This window comes from Dipodomys spectabilis, unplaced genomic scaffold (genome assembly GCF_019054845.1).
Source record: "Dipodomys spectabilis isolate Male_0828 unplaced genomic scaffold, ASM1905484v1 ptg000484l, whole genome shotgun sequence".
In the NCBI taxonomy this organism is placed as follows: domain Eukaryota; kingdom Metazoa; phylum Chordata; class Mammalia; order Rodentia; family Heteromyidae; genus Dipodomys; species Dipodomys spectabilis.
In genome coordinates this window covers 90,001-98,838 of record NW_024871161.1, presented here as the reverse complement: position 1 = coordinate 98,838, position 8,838 = coordinate 90,001, and positions in this window count along the sequence as shown.

Sequence of the window (8,838 nt, the reverse complement as noted above, 5' to 3'; positions counted from 1 at the left end):
GTTGTTTTAATTGTGAAAATACTTACAGAGTGGTTACAATGACAGGAGCAAGAGCAAGGAAATGAGTACATTTCTTATCAAGCATTGCTGCCTCCTCCTTTGTTTCCATTCCTGCCCTCCCATTTCCCCCCACCCCCCAAAAAAAGAGTACATTTTTTTTGGACAATGTCACCCCTTCCCTGGCTCTCTCACAGATTTTCCCTCCCTCAAGTTCTGTTTGTTCCCCAGCCACAGGTTGTGTGTCAACATAGTGTCTAGTGAGTGCCACTGTTGCACTTCTTCATCCTGGGTCCCTCCATTTCTTGCCCCTCCCGGAAATAGATGAAGGAAGAAACAATGGGGGGGGGGGGGGAGAGAAAACAAAATAACGTCGATGATAACAAACACAAAGAAAGGGGAAGACTTCTTATATGATCAGAGGTATATAGGCATTGCACTTTGGTGAGCCTCATGTCTTCAATTAAGCAACCCAAAGGCCAGAAGTGGAGTTTTGGCTCAAATGGCAGACTGCCAGTCTCTCTGTTTTTTTTTTTTTGGCACGGGGTAGGGGGTGTCCGGTCGTGGGCCTGAACTCTGGGCCTGGGCGCTGTCCCTCAGCTCTTCAGGTTAAGGCTAGCACTCTACCACTTGAGCCACAATGCCACTTCCGGCTTTTTTCTGCTTATGTGGTGCTGAGGAATCGAATCCGGGGCCTCATGCACGCAAGGCAAGCGCTCTACCACTGAGCCACCTTGCCAGCCCCAGAGTGCCAGTCTTGAGCACAAGAGCCACGGGACAGCACTCAGGCTCTGAGTTCAAGTCCCAGGATTGGGGCGTGCACACACACACCCTGCACCCCTTGATCTTTGCTGCTGTTTCCTACCACACAGACACAGGCACGCATGGCAGCATGTGATCTACCTCTTCCCCTCCCCCCCCACACACTTTGCACTGCCACCACCGCCGCCGCCGCCACCAACTATAGCAACAGACTTCCTAGGCTTCCCCTCCGCGCCCGCCACCCTCCCCCCCCCCCCCCCCCCCCCGGCCCCTAGTTTAGATCGATGAACCAAAGTGTCCCCACTGCACGTTCGGCTCTGGCAAATATCAGATAGGATTACAGTGATGAGGAGAGAGGCGAGACCCGCCATGGATTGACTGTAGATCCCAGAGGACAGAATGCCAGCCCAGGCCCATTCATGGGTCAAGCCAGGAAAATGTTTTTTGGTTTTGTTTTTGTTTTTCATTTGCGGTCTCTCTCCACACCCGGTGTGCTTTGTCTGTCTGTCTCTCTGTGCGATAGGGGTTTGCCATTCATGACCTGTGTGGGCGGGGATGCTGGGGCGTGTGTGTGTGTGTGTGTGTGTGTGTGTGTGTGTCTGTGTGTGTCTGTGTGTGTGTGTGTGCGTGCGTGCGTGTGTGTGTGTGTGTGTGTGTGTGTGTGTGTGTGTGTGCGCGCGCGCGGGTGAGGGGGAGGTGTTCCTTCCTCACAAGACCTTCCTAAAGTGTCGGTTCGGTCTGGATCGATCTTGGGCCTGACGTTGTTTTTCCTTGTTTCGGGGTGCCACCTACTGGACACCGTGTGGAGTGACAGGGAGTGATTCGGGGCTGATGGCGGAGGCTGGCGACTCTCGCGAGAGTCTCGCAGACTCTCGCGAGAGTCGCGATGAGGTATCGCCGGCTCTCTTCTGCGGCTTTATTTACAACAAAACAAAATGAAACCACAGCAAACAAGGAAATTTTCTTGAAGGGAGGGCCGAGCGGAGGGGGGAGGGGGGCCCGCAGGGGGTGTTTCTTTTCGTTATTTTCTGGACACGGAATTCGTTTGGATATTACGTCTTATGAGCGAACTGTACCAGTTTATTTACGGTTGTAATTTATATACAGTAACACAAATGTCTTTACGTCAGTATTATGAAAAAGGGTCCCACGGCTGCAGTGGGTGAAAGATTGAGACGGGAACATTTCTCAAGGAGTGCCAAGAAAATGGAAAACAGGCAATGCAATAGTTCAGGGAGAGTTATAAATATCAAGTGCTGCCCTAGGTGAAATTTCATGCAAATGTCCTCACCCACTCAGGCAAACTTTTTATATAGGTATCAGAATAAAATTTCTTGAACTATATAGACTTTTATTCACTTGATTTCCCTTAAGTAAGTTAAAATAACTGGCTGTTGACAGGGCACATCTGGATATTTCTATCGGTCCCATAGAGATAATCTGTTAAATTTTAGAACACGGTAGATTATATTTGCTATTTCCCCAAATGGACTTTACAAAAGCCATCCGTGGCCCCAAAGATGTATCTGGACCTCTCATCATGTGTGACTAAATAGGCCTCAGTGAATTAAGCTGAGAAAGCTGCAAAACAAAGCAGATCACTTCAGTTATGGAACATGAAGAGAACAAAAGTAGCTTTATGCCACTGGATCTTTAGTGAGAAGATAGAATAAAAAGAAGAAAAAAATATTGGAGGATGCAATATAAACCAATTGAAACGTTTCCAACCGATGATCTGGCTTTGAAGTGGCTATTTACTGGTGTGGTCCTAGACCATGGTGTCCAGAAGGATACATCAATGTGTTTTGAAAGATCCTAAACCAAATATACTTGTAATAATGACAGGTACGTTTCTGTCCTCCTAATTCCAGCTTTAATCCTAACACGTCCGGTTGTGATAATACGTTCACAGTCGTGCCACTTAGGGATATCACGTCTTATGTCTTCTCTGCAATATCTTAAATGCTCAGAGAAGTTACACCTTCTGACAAAAGGACGTTATGTGTGTCACCCGCACGGGGACACACACACACACTCTGTTTGCCCGGAGTGCTGTGTAGCTTACCATGTCCAGTTATAGTTTAGGTCTAGCATCCACATAGGAGGGAAAACACGTGCCGTGCCGTTGGTCGGTCGGTCGGATCGGTCTGTCTGTCTGTCTTTCCGCCGGTCTGTCTTCCCCTGGCATCACCTGTTCTAGGTTCTTCTCCGCCGCCGGCAACCCCCTCCCCCCCCCCCCCCCCCCCGCCCCTCGCGCTCCTAGTCCGTCGATCTACTTCCCTCTGTCTGACATAATCTTATTCTTATTCTTTGGGGAATGGATGAATAAACTTTTACCTTGTGGATATTGTACACACACCGTAACGTGTGTGTGTGTGTGTGTGTGTGTGTGTGTGTGTGTGTGTGTGTGTGTTGACGGAATAGAGTGTTTGCCATGCCTGAACCCCTGGCTCTGCCTCTCTACCCGTCTGTGATGCGATGTGTGTGCTGGGGCACTTGTGCCTGCGTATGTTCCCAGTGCGAACTCCAAAGAGAAGTACGCCCGCCGGGCCTGTGGGTTCTAACCATGCTTCACCCCCGGGCGATAGGATCGCCCCTCTGACTGACGCCTCCACTCTGTTTGGGCCGGGGCCCCTCGTCTCTCCCTGTGTTTCCTCCTAGGGTTCCCTACCTGCCCTCCCCCCAGCCCCGCACACACACACACACACACACACACACACACACACACACACACACACACACACACTGTGCACCGCCACGCTCGGGTCCAGGTCCTCCACCACAGGCATGTGAGTGATGATGCCTCTACCCTCCGACACCTGTGTGTAGGGTTTAGATTCATCGCCTCATGCCCCGAATCCTGCTCCAGAGAGAGAGTGGCAGAGCCTATTAGAAAAGGCTAGCTGTCTGGACAGGCTAGAGTACGAACCGGTGAGAAGGTCGTTCCGTCCGGTGCGGTGCCCGGGGGATAAGCGTCACACGGGTGCCACCTCCCCTTCCTTCCCCACCCAGCCAGCAGCGGCTCTCGTTTGGCTTTCCTGTCATTCGGTGATGGGTGAGTGGACTCACGCTTCCCATTGCACGGTCACCGTGGTTTTCCAGACCTGTGTGTGTGACGTAGCTATTCTCTGTGTGTTAGAAGAAACCTCTCTCTGGCCTTCCCCCTGCCCTTTCCCTGCCTGTGAGGGGTGGCGGGTGGGGGCGGGGGGAGGGAGTGTGTTGTGGGGCGGGCGAGGAGCGGACTTTCACAAGTGAGCGGGGTGCCTCCCGACGGCTCGTCTCTTGGTGGAGCCGACCCATCTTTGGGAGTTTTTTTTTTTTTTTTTTTTTCTCTTTCTGGTTTCCATCTGGGGGAAAAAGAAAACAAAACGTACAAACAACCCCCCCCACTCCCCCCCCCCCCCCAAAAAAAAAAAAAAAGACGGGCAGGCAGACGGTGGGACGAGCGCTCACTTGCCCTTTTCTGGCCATGTTGGGCGGGGGTGGGGGGTCTTGCCACGGGCGGCGGAGGTCGTGCGGGTGGCCGGTTCGTTTTCTCTCGTGGTGCGGGCCTGCCGTCTTTGCCGCCCCTTCCTGCTTGGGACCGATCCCAGCTTCCCGGTTCTCGGGTTCGGGCCGCTCTGTTCGGGCGAATCTCGTCCTGGTTCCTGGTTTCACTTTGGTCGCTGGCGGCGGCGGCGGCGGCGGCGGCGGCGGCGGCGGCGGCGGCGGCGGCGGCTCGATCTCGGTCTAGGTCTCTGGTGGCTCTGGTGTCGTTCGTGAGGTCGCAGAGAGGACCCGGCTGCAGGTCCTGACCTAGGTTGTGCCACTCGGTGCGTGGCGGTGGTGAGTGAGGCGATTTGTTTCCGTGTTCTGTGTCTCCGGAGCTCAGAGCCGGCCGGCGCGCGCCGATCCGGGGTACGGCGGCTCGGTGGAGTCGGTCGTTGGAAGGCGGTTGTCGTGCTCCCCCTGGCGTCCGCTTTGATATGACAGTCCCCTCGTTCTCAGCCGAGCGAGCGAGTGGAGGAGGAGGAGGTCTGGCGGCAGCGAGCCGGGCGGAGGCCCGGCCTCTGCCGGGTGCCGGGCGCGACTGTCGCCGTGGTGTCGCTGTGGCGCCGGGGCGGCTGTTCTGTCGGACTTTGCGCCCGCAGGCGAGCGCGGGGTGGGGCCGTGCGTCGCCGCTCTCTCTTCGGTGCCCGGTCTGTGCGGGGGGTGGCAGCTTTGTCGGGTCGACCAGTAGTTCTGTCTGGGCCCGACGCCTTGTCCTCCTCCCCTCCCTGGACTCTGGTCTTTGAGGGCGAAAAAAGGAGAGTACGAGGGACGTCTCGGGAGTCGGGGGAGAGGGTCCCCGGGTGAGCCGATAGGTGGTGGGGCCGGTCCCGGCCCGGACTCGGACCCCCCCCCCTCCCCGGAGTCACCTCCGAGTGAGCGCTTGGCGCGTGCCGGGCGCGAGGGCCTGGGTCGCCGGCCCCGTGTGGTCTCCCTCCACGGCCTCCTCCACGGCCCCGGAGGCCGGAGGACAGACCTCTCCGGCGGGAGGAGCCGTGGGCACGGCCGAGGCGAGCCTCGGGGCCGGGACCTACGCCCCCCCCATCCCCGACATAGGATGGTCGTCGGAGTCACCTCCGAGTGAGCGCTTGGCGCGTGCCGGGAGCGAGGGCCTGGGTCGCCGGCCCCGTGTGGCCTCCCTCCACGGCCTCCTCCACGGCCCCGGAGGCCGGAGGACAGACCTCTCCGGCGGGAGGAGCCGCGGGCACGGCCGAGGCGAGCCTCGGGGCCGGGACCTACCTACCATCTGCGGGGACTTGCCCGGTGGGCCCTGCGTAGGGGAAAACTCGAGGCGGAGGGAGCACCTCGGGAGTCGGGGACCCGAGCCCGGGAGTCCCGGGTGTGTGCGTGCTGGCGGCAGGGCGCTCACCACCGACCCCGCGCGGTGTGGGTGTGGTGGTTGGGTGCCTCTCGGAGTGGGTGCCTCGCGTCTGCCGGGGGAAGGCTCCCCGTACCGCCCGTGCGGTGAGCCCGTGCACACCCGGGGTGTGTGCCTGCGAGGTAGTGGGGCGGGAGCGTCCCTTGACCCCGCTCCCGCCCTGGCTCTTCGTCTGTCTTCGCCTTATGTGGTCGACCAGCTGTCCCTGAGAGTTCCGTGTCTGGCTCTGTTGGGGACGTGTTGGGGACAGGTGTCCCTGATGTGGTTTCCGAGAGGTCCCTGTCGCCAGCGAGTTGTCGCCCCTGCCTGACGACCTGGTTTTGGCGTGGTGACGTGAGGATTTTGTACCTGCAGGAGGGTGCTGGCATGCTGTGTCCCGGTGGCTGTCAGCGGGTCTCTGGGGGCTCTCTCGGATGCTGTGTGCCGGGCCTTTCCCGTCTCTTCCCGGTCCGGGTCCCCCTGTCCTTCCCCTCACACCCTGGGCTCCCGCTGCCCTGGGCAGGCCCTGTGTCCCTGTGGTGGCTCGTGGGTGTGGTGGTGGTTGGCGGCTGAGTGAGTCCCGTCGTCCTTGATCTCTCCCCCGCTCCCGGTGCCGGATTCTGGCCCTTGCCTCGGCACGCTGAGGAGGAGAGTGGTTGGTTGCCTGGGGTGTGCATAGGTAGGGCCCGCACGGTGTGCTTCCCTCGCCGTGGCCGGCTTGAGGAGGAAAAAGGGGGGGGGGGCCGCGGGGGCCGCCGGCCGCCGAGTCCGGACTCTTGCGTGTGCGGCATCCCCGTTCTGCCGTTGGGCTCGCCCGACCTCCGTGACTTTTTTTTTTCCTTCCTCCTATCGCCCCTAGCTCCAACTCCCCCGACCTGCCGCTTCCCGATGGCGGGCCTGGTCGGCCGCTGAGCTGCGCTACCTCCCGAGCGCTGTCCGTGGCTTTTTTTCTTTTTCTTTTTTTTTTTTCTTTTGTTTTTCCTCCCTTTCTAGCTTCTTCGGTCCTGTGCCCGGCAGAGGTGTCCTGGTTATCCCGAGTGCCAGGGACGCTTAATCCCCGTGGTATTTTTTTCATTTTTTTTTTTCTTTTTCTTTTTACCTCGCTCCTTACTCACGGAAGGGTGTCTGTCCTGGCTACGCTTTTATCCCCAGGCTGTTGGCCCTCTCAGGAGCCGAGCTTCCCTGGGCCACCGCCTCCCGAGTGCCGCGTGGCTGCCTTCTCCCACCCCCTCGGTGTGATTGATGTGGTGACGTTGCGATCTCCTTCGGGCCCGGGCCTAAGCTGCGCCAGGCGAGGGACGGACATTCATGGCGAATGGGACCGCTCTTCTCGTTCTGCCCGTGGGCCCCTGCCCTCACCCGTCCCACCGTGCCGGCGCCGGTGGTGTGCGGGGAGGCGGGGGTGCGGCAACCGGGCCCGGCTGCGCTCTCCCTGCCCTCGCCGTGAGGTCGGGGACTTGTACACGCTGGAGGAGGGGGGCGCCCTGATCTTGCTCCTCTCTTCCCGTGACTCGTTATCGGCACGGGGGTCGGCTCTCTCCGCGGAGAGGGAGGGTCGGTGCTCCGTGCTTGCCCGTGCTGTGTGGTGTGAAAAACCGCGCCTCGCGCTCTGCCCTCTTGCGGTGCTCCCGGAACGCTCCCGGTTGGTTCTCTCAGGTGCCTGAGGCTGAGTGGTGGTGTCGTTCCCGATCCTGGCGTTGTCCGCTGCCTTGTGCCAGCCTGCTGCCCGTGGTGTGTCCCGGCCGTCCTCGGGTTCGTGGGGCTTTTGTGCGAGTGAGAAGTTACCGTTGAGATTGACGTCTCTGCTTGGGGGGGGGGGTCGAGGCGGTTCCCCAGAGGAGCGCTCTTCCCTTGTTGCGCTGGGCGGTGGCTTCCCCGCATGAGCTGCCGCCCTGGTCCTGGCTTGTCTTCCCTGCCGTGTCACCTGGCTTTCATCGCACCGGGGGACCTGAGATGTTGCAGTGGGAGGCGAGCGGGGCCCGTGCGGGCTTCCCGCCCGTGTGCGCGACTTTGCTCTGGCCCCGCACGGCAAGGCCGACCGACCAGGGTTGGTGTTGCTGCTGCCGCAGACCCCCCCTGTGCCCCACCCCTCCCTGCCCCCCGTGGTGGGAAGGATGGACGCCTCTGATGTGTGCTGGTTCCCGGCGGGGTTCCCGTCGGGGTTGGGTGCGGGCCACCCTCAGAGTGAGGAGAGGTTCTCTAGCGATCCTCGTTCGGGAAGCGGCGTGCGCTGCTGGGTTGGCGGGGGCCCGCCCCCGATGGGCTCCCGCGGCCCTGCCGCTCCCTGCCCCGCTTTTGAGCGCTAGTGGCTGCCCGCGTCGGTAAACTGCGTGCCCGCGCCTCCCCCCTCCGAGCTGGGGGAGGGTCCCGCGGGACCTCTCCCGGGCCGTCGTCTGGTGTGGTGAGTGGAGGACGTTCCCGATCCGTCCCCGCCCCTGCCTCGCGTGCGGTGTGTCGAGTGGCGGAGCCTGGAGCCCGTGCCGGGTCGCGATGCGAGGGCGTGTGGTGTGTGGCTTCCCGGCCTCGTGCTTGGGTTGCCGTGGGGTTTTTGGGGGTCCCGTCCCCCTCCCCCTCCGGCCCCTGGCGACGCTGTTCCCGAGCGTCTGTGTGGGCCGCCGCCCGTTGGCGACGACGGCGCCGTGCGGGCGCTGGGCCCCGCGGTGTTCCGGGGCCGCCGTGCCCGTGGTGGTGCGCCGCTCGGGGGGGTTCTGGCCCCCCGGAGCCGAGGATCCCGGTGTGTGTGGGCCCTTGCTCACGCGGCCGAAAAAGAGGCGGTCGATGATGGGTGCTGTGCCCGGCGGTGTGGTGTGGATGGAGGCGGTGGGGCCCTGCTGGCGCGGGCGGCTCCGCGGGCGTTCACGGGGTCTTTGAGGTGTGTGCGAGAGCTGCCTTTACCCTCTCGGGCCTCTTTTGGGGGGGCCCGCCGCTGCCGCGGTGGGGGTTTCCGGTCCGCTGGTCGGCCGGCTCGGTGTCCCAGGCGTTGCGCGGGACCGCCCCGGAGTTGGGGGTGGTGAGATCCCGCGTTCGTTTACCTGGCGTGCCGGCTGTGCCCGGAAAGGTCCCACCTCCCCGTTGGTCTGCGGCTGCGCCACCCGCCCGTGTGAGGGGGTGGCCGCTCGCTCACTCGCCTCTCGCCCCGGTGACCCGACCCGGTGACCCTCCCGCTGCTCTTCTTGTTGTGCTTCCGGCGTGCC